General features: G+C 45.3%; 1 protein-coding gene across 1 annotated transcript in view; it reads left to right on the top strand.

The window, feature by feature from the left end:
- APBA2 (amyloid beta precursor protein binding family A member 2) overlaps positions 1-15,522 on the top strand; it is a 100,358-nt gene that overhangs the window by 15,978 nt on the left and 68,858 nt on the right. The window lies entirely within an intron of this gene.

Genomic DNA, 15,522 nt, shown 5'->3' with positions numbered 1-15,522 from the left:
TGCAAAGGCAGTGTTTTTCTTCTGTTTTATTTATATCTCACATGATAAATGTTTGAGAACAGTGGCAATGTGATTTTTTCCCCTTTCTGGATACATTTTAGCACATCCTTTTCGTCTTCTCTGTGAACAAATGACACTGCCTTCTGCTTTGGCGGATCATTGGGTCCATCTAGTTCAGCACTGTCTGCACAGACAGTGGGTCTTCGTAGTCCCACGGGCTGGAGGGGTTCACAGTCCCCCCACCTGAAGTTTTATTTTTTCTATTTATTTGTAGATGCCAGGAATTGAATCCAGGGCCTTTTGCATGAAAAACATGTGGTTTACCACTGTACTGTGATGCCTATCCTAATTCTAAAACAGTCTGGGCATTGCACAGAAAGAACTCGAACTGGACCCTGACTGCAAGCTCAGCCACCTAAAACCATAAGGTGGAAGGAGAGGAGACTTGGAAAAGAGAGAACCAGCGTAGCAATACTTAAAGGTAAAGGGACCCCTGACCATTAGGTCCAGTCGTGACCGACTCTTGGGTTGCAGCGCTCATCTCACGTTATTGGCCGAGGGAGCCGGCGTACAGCTTCCAGGTCATGTGGCCAGCATGACAAAGCCGCTTCTGGCGAACCAGATTTTATGTGTATGCCAGCTTTCCATAGTTCAAAGGTGGCTTACAACATAAAATACACAATTGAAAACAATGAATAAAAAAATCAAAAAGTACACAACCAAATTGAACAATTTCTGCATAAATCATGATAAGGTCTAAAATAAAGATACAAAAAAATAATATCAAAAACAGCAGCAACATGACCTCCCCAGGAAAAAACCCCTAGACAAGCCAAGGTTCTGCTCAGCAGCCTCAGCTTTTGTAGCTGAAGTCAGTCAGGGCCCCATCCTCCCCAGGCCAGGTGGGAAAGGCCTGCAAGGCAGGGAGCAGTTCTTCCCAGAGTCACAGCCAAGGTGGTCTCTGGTAGGGATGTAAAAGGAGCCCGGCTGGATCAGACCAAAGCAATCTAGAAAAGTTAGAAGGCGATTGAGACAATGCCAAAATGCAGCTACCTTGTGATTACCACATGTTGCTGCGCACCTGGCATAGCTGCCAAGTTTTCCCTTTTCTTGCGAGGAAGCCTATTCAGCATAAGGGAAAATCCCTTAAAAAAAGGGATAACTTGGCAGCTAGGGCACCTGGTCCTTCAGGGGCACAGTTACTCCATTCAGGACCAGGGAGTCTTCCACACCTGCCCGCCTCCTGTCCCCCACAAACAGTACTTCTGTCTTGTTAGGATTCAACCTCAATCTGTTAGGGCAGGCATCCCCAAACTGTGGCCCTCCAGATGTTTTGGCCTACAACTCCCATGATCCCTAGCTAACAAGACCAGTGGTCAGGGAAGATGGGAATTGTAGTCCAAAACATCTGGAGGGCCGAAGTTTGGGGATGCCTGTGTTAGGGTTAGCCGCCTCCAGGCACTCACACAGGCACTCATTACGCAAATGCTTTTGCGTAATCAATGAAGCAGAAGTAGATGTTTTTCTGGAACTCTCTAGCTTTCTCCATAATCCAGCGCATGTTTGCAATTTGGTCTCTGGTTCCTCTGCCCCTACAAAATCCAGCAGCTTGCACTTCTGGGAGTACTGCTTAAGCCTGCCTTGTAGAATTTTAAGCATAACCTTGCTAGCGTGTGAAATGAGCGCAATTGTGCTCTAGTAGTTGGAGCATTCTTTGGCACTGCCCTTCTTTGGGATTGGGATGTAGACTGATCTTCCCCAATCCTCTGTCCACTGCTGAGTTTTCCAAACTTGCTGGCATACTGAGTGTATCACTTTAACAGCACCATCTTTTAAAATAGTTCAGCTGGAATATTATCACTTTCACTGGCCTTGTTATTAGCAGTGCTTTCTAAGGCCCATTTGACTTCACTCTCCAGGATGTCTGGCTGAAGGTCAGCAACCACACTACCTGGGGTGTACGAGACCTCCATATCTTTCTGGTAAAATTCCTCTGTGTATTCTTGCCACCTCTTCTTGATATCTTCTGCTTCTGTTAGGTCCTTTCCACTTTTGTCCTTTATTATGGTAATCTTTGTACGAAATGTTCCTTTCTTATCTCCAATTTTCTTGAACAGATCTCTGGTTTTTCCCATTCTGTTGTTTTCCCCTATTTCTTTGCATTGCTTGTTTAAGAAGGCCCTCTTGTCTCTCCTTGCTATTTTTTGGAAATCTGGTTTTAATTTCCTGTATATTTCACTATCTCCCTCACATTTTGCTTGCCTTCTTTCCCCCACTACTGTATTTGTAAGACCTCATTGGACAGCCACTTTGCTTTCTTGCATTTCCTTTTCATTGAGATTGTTTTCATTTCTGCCTCCTGTAAAATGTTACGAGCCTCCATCCATAGTTCTTCAGGCACTCTGTCTAAGGCTAATAGAGTTCTGTCAAGAGAACAAGCTGGTCATCACAAACACTCTTTTCCAACAACACAAGAGATGACTCTACACATGGGCATCACCAGATGGGCAGCATCGAAATCAGAATGATTATATTCTCTGCAGCCAAAGATGGAGAAGCTCTATACAGTCAGCAAAAACAAGACCTGGAGCTGACTGTGGCTCAGATGATCAGCTTCTTATAGCAAAATTCCAGCTTAAACTGAAGAAAGTAGGAAAAACCACTGGGCCAGTAACACACAATCTAAATCAAATCCCTTATGAGTACACAGTGGAAGTGAAGGCAGAATAGAGTAGGGCTATTACTTTATTTGATCTGGAGACTAGACTTCTGTGGATGTAGCCTAGAATAGTGTTAGCTTGTTTGCTGCTGCATCACACTGTGGACTCATGTTCAGCTTGTGGTCCACTAAGACCCCTATGTCCTTTTCACATGTACTACTGCAAGTCGGATGTCCCACATCTTATATTTGTGCAGCTGGTTCTTCCTGTCTAAGTGTAGAACCTGACATTTGCGCCAATGGAATTCATTTTGTTAGTTTTGGCTCATCTGCAAATTGGATGATCATCCCCTCAATTCAAGTCGTTTATAAAGACACTGAACAACAACGGGTCCAGGACAGAACCCTGTGGCACCCCACTTGTCACTTTTTCCAGGGGGACGGGGAACACTTAATGAGTACTCTTTGGATTCAGCCAGCCAGCCAGCTATAAATACACCTAACAGTTACCTTGTCCAGCCCTCATTTTAACTAGATTTTAACTAGATTTTAACTAGATTTTAGCTAGAGGCGGGGAACCTGGCCAGATGGGCGGGGTATAAATAATAAATTATTATTATTATTATTAAATTATTATTAACAGCTTCCTCGTGAGAATATCATGGGGACTTTGTCAAAAGCCTTACTGAAATCAGTATACACTATGTCCACAGTTCATCAGTGTTTTTGAATTAAACTAAATAGCTTTAATTAGTTTTTGAGTTTGAAATTAATTGTTACTGATTTGAATTTTATTGTGTTGTCATTTACCTGAGTGTCTTGTGCAAACTGCTATTCTGAATAATGTCTTTGTATAGGGTAGGGCACTGAGGATGAGTTTATGGAATTAAGGGGGCAGTGCCCTGAAAAAGTTTGGGAACCACTGATTTAGATGCTTTCTGGCCTCCCAGCGCCATGCCCGTTTCTCTGGAATGGGGGAGTCCAAAGCACTAGGGCAGATGCCAATAGCAGCACTTATTTGGGGGACTGACTCACCTCCCAACCTTTGCCCATTGAATCACCTACCCTTTGAGAAAGGAATTGAATGATTTAATGGTCACCAGTTGCAATTTGTGCCCCAAGGTCACAGAGGCCACAGAATTGGTACTACTGTAAGCTGCCATGTAGTCTGATGATAATCCATGCCTCACAGAAAATGCTACTGAGGTTTATAAAAAATATATGGCGGATTTTCTGAATCCAGGGCTCTGTTGGTGGGTAGGAAAGACAGGGAACGTTTGTCATTTGGGCACCCTCATTCTCTCTCTCTCTCTCTCTCTCTCTCTCTCTCTCTCTCTCTCTCTCTCTCTCTGCACACTTTTTTCTGGATAGTAGTAAATTTAGGTCCCATTCCCAGTCTGCAAAAAGAAATTTGCTTCTTGGCACATATACTGTAGCTGTGATTTACATGTACTTCGGTCCATTTTTGACAGCATTGGTTATGTTTATGTTCTGCCAAAGGATGGCAGAGTATAAACAGGTCTCCTTCCCCTGCTCTATGAAAAGATGGAGTGTTTAAATCTGCAGCAAGTGAAGTCATTTGTACGAGGCAAAATGGAACAGTCTCTATGTGATATTCCTTCACTCTCCACCCTGTGAAATGATTTCAAGGAACATCTCCTGTAATCCTAACAGGCTATAATAATAAAACTGGTTATGTATTCAGTGCTGCTGAAGAAAATAACATTCTTCCTGTAGTTTATATTTCTGCTCTTCTGTATAGTATTCTGAGATGAGGGGGCTGATAATTTTGTTTTGGAATAATAGAATCCCAGAACTGTAGAATTGTAAGGGACCCAAGGATCATCTGGTCCAGGCATGTCCAACTTCAAGTAGGCTGTGATCTCCTATCCAGTATCAAAAACTGGCAGTGATCTGCCACACTCTCCCATTGTCATTCTTCAACTTAAACATATTATATTTGGCTGGGGAAACCCAGCCAGGTGGGTGGGGTATAAATATTAAATGATGATGATAAAAATAATAACAAATCCTCCTCCTCCTCCTCCTTCTGCGATAACTTGTAGCCGAGTAAGATTGTCTTCCATAAACACTGTGACTGTGGAGGCCAATTCTGGATCCACACGTCCTTCCACAGTGGGGGCATTGGTTTCCGGGTGGGAGTTGATCACGGTGTGGATTTGCCAAGCGTGCCTTCCTCTTAGCACGTTTCTCCCTTGCGTCCTGAGGTCGAGTTTCTTCAAAAGTAAAGGCTGTTCTCCAACAGGAGCGCTCGCAGGCCAGTGTTTCCCAGTTGTCAGTGTTTATTCTACACTTTTAAAGATTTGCCTTGAGAGAGTTTTTAAACCTCTTTTGTTGACCACCAGCATTACACTTTCCATTTTTAAGCTCAGAATAGAGTAGTTGCTTTGGAAGATGATCATCACCAAAGGATGAAGGGGGGGGGGAGAGTTCAGCGTCCATGCAGAACTAGGAGGGAGAGCGGGTAGTGTCCTCGTCTCTCCCCACGCCCTCCCTTCCGCAGCTCCCTCCGCCGCGCTGCAGCCCGTGCGGAGCCTCCTCGGCCGCCCCCTCCCTGCCCCGGGGCTGTGGCTTGCCAGGGGCGGAGGGAGGCGCCTCACACCTTCCTTTCTGGGCCGGCCAGCTGGCTGGCATTGGGTAACGCCGGTGGCTGGAGCGGGGCGCGGAGGCAGCGGCGGAGGGAGCTGTGCCGCTGCAGCACCTGCCCGCCGGCGCGGAGGATCAGCGGCGCCCGGAGCGGGAAGGAGGTGCTAGAGGCGGAGGCGGAGGCAGCGACAGCCAGAGCGCTTGCTGCGTTAGCGGCGGCGAGGTAGCCCAGCTGAGCGGAGCCTCGGCAGAGCGCACACTGAAGGTCCCCTGCAGCCATGGGCGAGGGCGGCCATGGTTGTGTGATCGACCAAAATCCATCCTGCGATCGACCGGTTGATCGCGATCGACACATTGGACATGTTTGATCTAGTCCAACCCCCTGCAATGCTGGAATCTCACCCAAAGCATCCATGACAGATGGCCATCCTACCTCTGCTTAAAAACCTCCAAGGAAGGAGAGTCCACAATCTCCCAGGGCAAGGGAGACCTTTCCACTGTCAAATGGCTCTTCCTGTCTGAAAGTTCTTCCTGTTGTCTAGTCAGAATCTCCTTTCTTGTAACTTGAATCCATTGGTTTTGGCCCTATCCTCCAGAGCAGGGAAAACAAGCTTGGAACATACCTGGATTTGCCTTCATTTTATAGTCTCATAAATAAATGTAATCTGATAGCTAAAAGGAAAGGAGTTTGTGGCATCTTACTCTCTTTAGGTGATTGTGGTTTCTTCCTAAAGCACCTTTTATAAGGCGCCATATGTTTCACTGTCAGTGAAAAAGGCATGTATGCCATCTGCTTGGGTGATTTTAAAAAGCACTTTTAGCAAAGGCTTGGAAAGGGAGCAAAATGTTTATACCTTTCTTGGCAGCTGGCTGACTGTTTTAACTGGGAATTCTGTCTCTAGGTCAGGGATAGGCATCAGTGGTGGAAATAAATGATCAAAGGAAAGTCATATACAGGACTTTGTGTATTCCACTTCTTATTTTTTGGCAAACAAGTTTTAAATTCTGAAGTGAATATGGCAGGGTTGGGTACCCTGTGGTCACCCAGATGATGTTGTATTTAGGGCAGCATGACTGGTTTCCTTGCTCTGGGTGGGGTGTGCCTTCTCAAAGCCCAGTAAGGGCTTGCCCTGTTCTGGGAAGCAACCATGAGGCTCTGACAGGTTCCTAGAGTCCTCCTGCCTCCTAGAATCATAGAATCATAGAATCATAGAATCATAGAGTTGGAAGAGACCACAAGGGCCATCCAGTCCAACCCCCTGCCAAGCAGGAAACACCATCAAAGCATTCCTGACAGATGGCTGTCAAGCCTCTGCTTAAAGACCTCCAAAGAAGGAGACTCCACCACACTCCTTGGCAGCAAATTCCACTGCCGAACAGCTCTTACTGTCAGGAAGTTCTTCCTAATGTTTAGGTGGAATTTTCTTTCTTGTAGTTTGAATCCGTTGCTCCGTGTCCGCTTCTCTGGAGCAGCAGAAAACAACCTTTCTCCCTCCTCTATATGACATCCTTTATATATTTGAACATGGTTATCATATCACCCCTTAACCTTCTCTTCTCCAGGCTAAACATACCCAGCTCCCTAAGCCGTTCCTCATAAGGCATCGTTTCCAGGCCTTTGACCATTTTGGTTGCCCTCTTCTGGACACGTTCCAGCTTATCAGTATCCTTCTTGAACTGTGGTGCCCAGAACTGGACACAGTACTCCAGGTGAGGTCTGACCAGAGCAGAATACAGTGGTACTATTACTTCCCTTGATCTAGATGCTATACTCCTATTGATGCAGCCCAGAATTGCATTGGCTTTTTTAGCTGCTGCATCACACTGCTGACTCATGTCAAGTTTGTGGTCTACCAAGACTCCTAGATCCTTTTCACATGTACTGCTCTCAAGCCAGGTGTCTCCCATCCTGTATTTGTGCCTTTCATTTTTTTTGCCCAAGTGTAGTACTTTACATTTCTCCTTGTTAAAATTCATCTTGTTTGCTTTGGCCCAGTTGTCTAATCTGTTAAGGTCATTCTGAAGTGTGATCCTGTCCTCTGGGGTGTTAGCCACCCCTCCCAATTTGGTGTCATCTGCAAACTTGCTCAGGATGCCCTCAAGCCCATCATCCAAGTCATTGATAAAGATGTTGAACAAGACTGGGCCCAAGACAGAACCCTGTGGCACCCCACTAGTCACTACTCTCCAGGATGAGGAGGAGCCGTTGATGAGCACCCTTTGGGTTCGGTCAGTAAGCCAGTTACAAATCCACTGAATGGTAGCATTGTCTAGCCCACATTTTACCAGTTTCTTTACAAGAATATCATGGGGCACCTTGTCAAAGGCCTTTCTGAAATCAAGATAGGCTACATCCACAGCGTTCCCTTCATCTACCAGGCTTGTAATTCTGTCAAAAAATGAGATCAGATTAGTCTGACATGACTTATTTTTCAGGAACCCATGCTGACTTTTAGTGATCACAGAGTTTCTTTCTAGGTGCTCACAGACTGTTTGCTTAATGATCTGCTCTAGAATCTTTCCTGGTATTGATGTCAGGCTGACTGGGCGGTAATTGTTTGGGTCCTCTCTTTCCCCCTTTTTGAAAATAGGGACAACATTTGCCCTCCTCCAGTCTGCTGGAACTTCGCCTGTTCTCCAGGAATTTTCAAAGATTATTGCCAGTGGTTCTGAAATCACCTCTGCCAGTTCTTTTAATACTCTTGGATGTAGTTCATCTGGCCCTGGAGACTTGAATACATCTAAACTAGCCAAGTATTCTTGTACTACCTCCTTACTTATTCTGGGCTGTATTTCACCTGCTGGATCATCTGCTCCATATTCTTCAGGTCGGGCGTTGTTTTCTTTCTTGGAGAAGACTGAGGCAAAGAAGGCATTGAGGAGTTCTGCCCTTTCTCTGTCCCCTGTTTGCATTTCACCATCTTCTCCTCTGAGTGACCCCACTGTTTCCTTGTTTTTCCTTTTGCTACGGACATACCCATAAAAGCCCTTTTTGTTGCTTTTAACCTCTGACTCTCCTTCCCAAATCCTACTTAGTGCTTGCCCAGTGCCTCTCTTACCCAACTTTAGGAAAGAGGCATGAAGCCTGGTGGGGGAGTGGGTCATTAAATTTTGGTTTTGCTCAAGGTGCCATATTGCCAAGGTCCACCCCTGATCTGGAGGGCCAAACTTTAGGCAACTTTAGTGTAAGGTGTAGGACAGCTACCAGGTCGTAGTGGAACCATTTCCATATGTGTGTGTGTGGTGGGGAGACTTTGCTGTCTAGCTCAGGCCCCATCTCTTAATCAAGGAGGGCAGTGGATAGGAAGAGCCTCAGGGATTTCATGGTTGCCAGGGAAAGACCTCAAGGCAGCTGGGGGGGGAATCATTTGGCTCTTTGGCTGAAAGTGGAACAGTTGGTTTCTAAAGTACTGAAATTCCCAAGGATTGATGGGGATAAGCCATTTAAAAAACAAACAAACAAACAAACAAACTTAAAATCTAAGCTAGCATTCCACAACCTGGTGTCTTCCAGAAGTTTTGGATTACCACTCTCATCAGCTCGCATGGCCATTGTTCAGGGAAGATAGAAACTTTCACTCCAATAAGATCTGGAGGGCACCACGTTGGGTAAGGCAGATCCAAATTATGGCCCCGTTCAGATGCAATTGGAAAGTACGATTGTCCTTTGCATGTGCTCTGGGTTCCCAGAGTTCAGGCTTCTTTCCTCTTGTGCAGTAGTCAGGAAGAGACTGGATGAATCCTCTTTCAGATCAACCACAGTGCTCAGTGATGCTCTGAACTTGGGGAGACCGTAGCTTGTTTAAATTATAAGGGTGAAATAAAAATAGATCACGGTTCTGAGCAAGTTTATTGAAAATGAGGGACTTGAGCCCCTTTATTTCAGTGGGCTTGCTCAGAGTGCAACTACTGCTGGAGACTATTCAAAAATGATATTGATTCCTCTTCCTCATCACTCAAAAAATACAAAATGGGTTTTTTGCTTATGAATGGGGCATTGGAAAGGAGATTTTGCTGCAGCCTTAAGCAGAATAAATTCATATTTGTAGCATTGTCCAGACACTATCCAGAGAATCAGGAAAGCTGTTCAGAAGCCGTTGTGCTTGGTTTCTGTTCAGCACCTGGGATCTTATAGCTTAGAATGTAGAAAATAAGATTTTTTAAATTCTTTTTAGTATTTTTATTTAGATTTTCCGTCATACAATTTAATAAAAAAGGAGAAATAATACATAACAGAAAAGAAACATTAAATCATTATACATTAAATCATACAATATCCAAAAAAGAAAAAGAAAAAACATAAACAAAATAAAATAAACCCACCACCCTGTTTAACTTCCCTCCACCTCTACTCATCTTCTCTAGAATCAATTTTACCCTTATCATTGCATTCTGATTGTTTTTATTTTCTCTCTATATATACATATGTCATTGATAATTTATTGTTTTGATGCATTTACATTCTTAATCTAAGCATATTAGCATATCTTTGTAGAGCAATATTTTGTCACATAATCATCAAAGCATTTCCATTCATTTTTTAGTCTTTGATTTGGCTGCTGTCATGTGGATGCTGTTAATTTAGCCAATTTTAAATATTCATTTAATTTGAGAATCCATTCCTCCTTGGTAGGTAGTTCTTTAGCTTTCCATTTAGATGCTATTACTATCCTAGCTGCGGTGGTTGCATATAAGAATTCATCCCCCCCCAAAAAATTTTTGGTATTTCTTTTCCTAAAAGGCCCAGTAGGTAAGCCTCTGGTTTTCTCGTTAATGGGATTTTAAGCATTTTTTCAGCTCCTCATGTATTTCTCCCCAGAAGTACTTAATCGGGGTGCAACTCCACCACATCTGCATTGTTGTACCAGCTTCCTTGTTGCATTTCCAACAGAGGTTGTATTTCAGTTTAATCCGCTCCACCATCCGGTGGGGAGGAGTTGCAGTGGACCGTGTGACCACCCCCTTTAAATGGCTTGCGTTCTCAATCTCCCACCCTCGCTCCCTATTTGCAGGTTTAGTCTTTAATGGCCTTGCTAGGGACCTCGGTTGGTCGCCGTTGAGGGGCCTGGTAAGATTTTTTCCACTTGGCAAATTGGCTCAGGCCATTTGGTTTTTGCCTACCACGTAGCAACCGTTACAACTTTGTAAGGTTTTGCGGTTAGGCATTGGGTGACCTTCTGATGGGGGAGGGGAGGCCTGGCCATTGCCTGCCCCTCCATGCGTAGGTGTATTCCGTTAAAGGAATCTGGGTGTGTGGATCTTGTCCGAAGCCCGGGGCGGGGCTAGAGCCATTCCACGACCCTTCCAGGAACCCAGGGGTGAGCTCGAGTTGGTTTGCATCAACAGGGCTCCCCCTACCGGTTGTTTACCCTACCAGACTTCCTGCATGGCGGGCAGGAGTCAGATATAGCCTGGTCTACTCAATGCCTAAGCCAATACCGCTCACATTCTGTAACCAATAAAGTTGTGGCCTAAATTTGCCCAATAACATTAACCTTATATCCTGTGTCCTAGTGTTTTTATTCCTCCTTGAGGGGGTGGTTGCGGGGTCTCGACACACAATAGATTTTTGCTAATTTGACTGGTGTTAAATACCACATGTAGAACATTTTCTTTTATTGTACTACAGGCGGTAAATCTTATATCTTCCTGCCAACGTTTCTCCCATTGCTCTAAATATATTGTGTGGCCGAAGTCTCGCGCCCATTTAATCATTGTCTCTTTCACTTCCTTGTCAATCATATCCAAATCTAGCAAAAGGTTATACATTTTTGTTGTTTTTAATAATGTTTCATGCATTAATGAATTCTCTTTAGCAAAGCCTTTCTTTGAGTCCAAGTTAAAGACACTTCCAACTTGTATATATTGCCATCCGTCAGAGACATAATGCTTTATTTCCTCATATGATCTTATTCTAAGTTTACCTTGATCTTCCATTATCAAATCTCTCTGTGTTGCCCATTCCTTATTCATATTTAATTTTTTCATGGCATGGGCTTCTAGAGGTGAGAGCCACCATGGTGTCATTGGCTCCAGTCTCGTTTTGTACTTGCTCCAGACTTTAAATAACACATTTCTAATTAGGTGGCTATTGAAGTCTTTCTGGACTTTGATCTTATCATAAGCAAGGTACCTGTTGTTAAAGCCCTCCAGATCTAATAAATCTGCTTTTTCCAAAGTGATCCACTCTTTCAGCCATACAAGGCATTCTGCTTCATAGTATAATTTTAAATTTGACATTGTCAGACCTCCCCTCTCTTTTTTTGTCTGTCAGGAGTTTAAATTTTATGCAGGCCTTCTTATTTTGCCATATGAATTTAGTCATTATGGGAATTGTTTGAAAGAGATGGGGCATTTTGGGAAGGACAGAATGTGGAAAATATGAAATTGTATTTGGGATCAGAGGCGGAGCTAGCTGCTCTGGCACCCGGAGCAGTGCACATGCTGTGCACATGGGGGCGGGGCAAGCATTCAGGGGGGTGCCACCACACCCACTGCACCCGCTTCCTCCCCTAGTGTTTGGTATCCAGAGTTATTCAACTCTACCTTTTGAAGAAGAAGAAAATCAAAGAGAGAACTTGGTGATGAAACACTTGGCGAAGAAGGCAAGGAAAAAGCAGCAGCAGCTTTTAATGTCCTTGAATGTAGCTTTGTAGAGATTTTTAATTAGAAATCTCAAATATTTCCCCTAAAGCATAAATTAGTTTGGTGTTAAGCTGACAAAATATCACCAGCCCGTTCCTCTTTCTCTCATGTCTTCCCAGTTTACTCTAATTAGCGTGATCCTTCATAGTACAGGAGCATGTGATTTATTTATTTATTTGGCAAATACTGCAAGCTATGAGGTGCAGCTTAGACACTGGAATGATGATTATTATTATTATTATTATTATTATTATTATTATTATTATTATTTCATTATTTATACCCCGCCCATCTGGCTGGGTCTCCCCAGCCACTCTGGGCGGCTTTCAACAGAAAAATAGAACACAGTAATCTATTAAACATTAAAAGCCTCCCTGAACAGGGCTGCCTTCAGATGTCTTCTAAAAGTCTGGTAGTTGTTTTCCTTTTTGACATCTGTTGGGAGGGCGTTCCACAGGGCAGGCGCCACCACCGAGAAGGCCCTCTGGCTAGTTCCCTGCAACTTGGCTTCTCGCAACGAGGGAACCGCCAGAAGGCCCTCGGTGCTGGACCTCAGTGTCCGGGCAGAATGATGGGGGTGGAGACGCTCCTTCAGGTATACTGGACCGAGGCCATTTAGGGCTTTAAAGGTCAGCACCAACACTTTGAATTGTGCTCGGAAACATACTGGGAGCCAATGTAGGTCTTTCAGGACTGGTGTTATGTGATCTCGGCGGCCGCTCCCAGTCACCAGTCTAGCTGCTGCATTCTGGGTTAGTTGTAGTTTCCGGGTCACCTTCAAAGGTAGCCCCACATAGAGCGCATTGTAGTAGTCCAAGCAGGAGATAACCAGAGCATGCGCCACTCTGGCGAGACAGTCTGCAGGCAGGTAGGGCCTCAGCCTGCGTACCAGATGGAGCTGATAGACAGCTGCCCTGGACACAGAATTGACCTGCGCCTCCATGGGCAGCTGTGAGTCCTCTCTGATGATAACAGAGAGGCTGAGGGGATCCTAAACTTGCTCAGATACCACACCCATTGTCCCGTGGGAAAGTCTTCAGTGTACACCAGGCATGGGGAACATCATGGCCTCCCCCCCCCCCCCGCTGAGAAGCAGTGGGCCTGCAGATTGTGAAACCAGCTCGTGGGGCCTGACTTTGCTGGGCCCTGAGGATGCCCTTCTCCTTCCAATTCTCAGTTTAATGTTCCTGGTTTTGCTGCCTGCCTAGCATGTCAAAAGCAGGAGGTTGGCAAACACCCCAAAGAGCACCAAGCACTGCAGCAGGGTCAAGCCTTGGTGGGTCTTGTGCAGGGCTGCTGAGCAGGGTGGCTCAGACGGATGTCTTACTGGGCTTTTCTATCCCACCCCCTCTTTGCTGCTGGTTGCCTTGCTTAGGCTGATTGTTCAGCTTCTGCATTGGCATTTTGGCACATCTTGGCAGGAGTGCTGTTTGTTCATTCAGGAAGCATCCCTGACTCTCTGGAGTTCAGATCCCAGAAACTGCTGCATTATGACAAGGCAAGGACACCAGGTTGTTGCCATGACTGGCATTAAGCCCCTGCTTTGACTCTCTTCCTCTGTGAGCTGTTTTCTCAGAACTGAAACCATTCTGTGAGACCCTCAGACTGCTATTCAGACCTGCTGTATTAAAAAAAATTCAAAATGATTTTTATTATTTATTTTATTATTTTATTTTAAAATGTTTTTATTCTTTTTTTTACACAAAGTTTCACTTTCAGTATAATAATTTCTTACATTTTGACTTCCCATCCTTACACCTGTGATGCTCCTGTTGTATTCCTTTATCAGCTGCTATAACTACCATTTATTTTCTATTGTATTATAACTTATATTACAGTCATTTATTTGTTCTCCTTCCTCTTCCAGTTTGTGATTTCATTTGACAGTAGTTTTTTCTCAAATAGTCTGAAAAGAATCTCCACTTTTCAACAAAGTGCTCATCTTTTTGATCTCTTGTTTTTGCTGTCAACTTGACCATCTCTGCATAGTCCATTAACTTTAAATGGACTATTCTTTTCACTAAACATAAGAAGGTCCCCTCCTTATGGTCTCCTCTGTTTCCCCCCTGCTCCCTCCACAACTGGCCGCTTTGACGAGGACTTGGAGATCTGGGGGCATTGAAGGTTCTGCTCATCGGATTCATTTGTACTGATGGAAAGGAGGTAAAAGGGTGATGGCTTCTGGTTTGGGGAGGACTGTTTGACGGTGTGCAGACTTGTCATATTTCAAAAAAGTAACATTCCTGACACCCCCAAAGTTATTGAGAAGGTCTAGAAATGGGGTCAAAGCCATGCCGCCATGCTTTGAATACCTGGAGAGGGGCATGTGCGCAGGGGAGCAGGACTGAGAGCTGCTGGGCAGGGAGGAAGAAGCCGCGGGTGAGAAGGTGGCGACTCCCTCCTGCTGCTTCTATGAGGCAGCCCAGAAGGGCAGCAGAATACGACCCCAGCCTCAGCGGAGCCACCGCCCCACATGCAAGGGACGGAGTGCAAAGGCCGCGCTGGAGCAGCAACGCCAGAGGCCAGCAGGGGGTGTAAAGGTGGGCCCTCAAGGAGGGGAGACCACCCCCTCGCCACCCACCCCAGGAGCCCAGAGAGAGGGAGGCGCCTGAGGAAGGGAGGCACCCCATGCCTGGCACACGCCCTCCCCGCCAAGCGCTTTGCCCCGCCCATGCCTGCATGCGTCCACCGCTCTCTCTTCCCTCCAAAGGCAGTGGCGGCAATTTGGTGGGTGGGACCAAAGCAGTGGACCAAGCAGATGCTCCAGGAGGGGGAGGAAGGGGCCAGAAGGGAAGCCAACGGTGACCGAAGCAGGACAGAGAGCCTTGGTGGCACACACACAAAACCCCAAAAAACCTAAGAAAAACCTGGGTTGCCATACGTGCGGGAAATTCCGGACATCTATTAAAATTCAAATATTCCCCCGGTTGCCGTTTTAGGCGTCCAGTTTCCGTACATTTATGGAATTTTCCAGACGTATGGCAACCCTAGGCAGTGTGCGCCTGATGTCTGCTAAACACCGCTAAACATGTCAACTGTGCTTTAGGAAACCTGAGAATACAATTAGGAGAAAGCAAAAGTCATCATTTAAAACCTGAGAACAGTAATACTTGTATTTGCCACCTTATTTATCTTCTCTCAATCCCCTCACCATGCACTTCTTAATTTGTATTGACCAACTTTCCCCAACCTGGTGCCCTTCAGACATTTTGGACTTCAGTTCACCACATTGCCTGTGCTTCTGGGGACTGATGGAAGTTGTAGTCCTGCAACATCTTGAGGGCACCAGGTTGGTGTGTTTTTATTTCTTATGAGTTTTTCTGACCTGTCCACTTTATGGTCCAATGGTGGGCTCCATACAGAATGAATATAATGTATCAAAGCGACATATTTAAACAAGTATCTGAAATAGCAACTCTACAGATGGGGAGGGGCATTTCCTTCCACCTTGACTCATTGGTGGAAGATTTACGATGGCTGAGCCTCACACCCTTTCGAGGGGAAGGCATTCTGCAGTCTGGTGTGTGAGGAGGGTAGCCTCCCTAGGGTGTGTCACACCCCACAGTCTCTTGAGCTTCACAGGGCAGAGGTGCTGCTAAGAGGGCCTCTGC

This window comes from Zootoca vivipara, chromosome 14 (assembly GCF_963506605.1).
Source record: "Zootoca vivipara chromosome 14, rZooViv1.1, whole genome shotgun sequence".
NCBI classification, from domain to species: Eukaryota; Metazoa; Chordata; class Lepidosauria; order Squamata; family Lacertidae; genus Zootoca; species Zootoca vivipara.
This window is presented reverse-complemented; position numbering and strand designations above follow the sequence as displayed.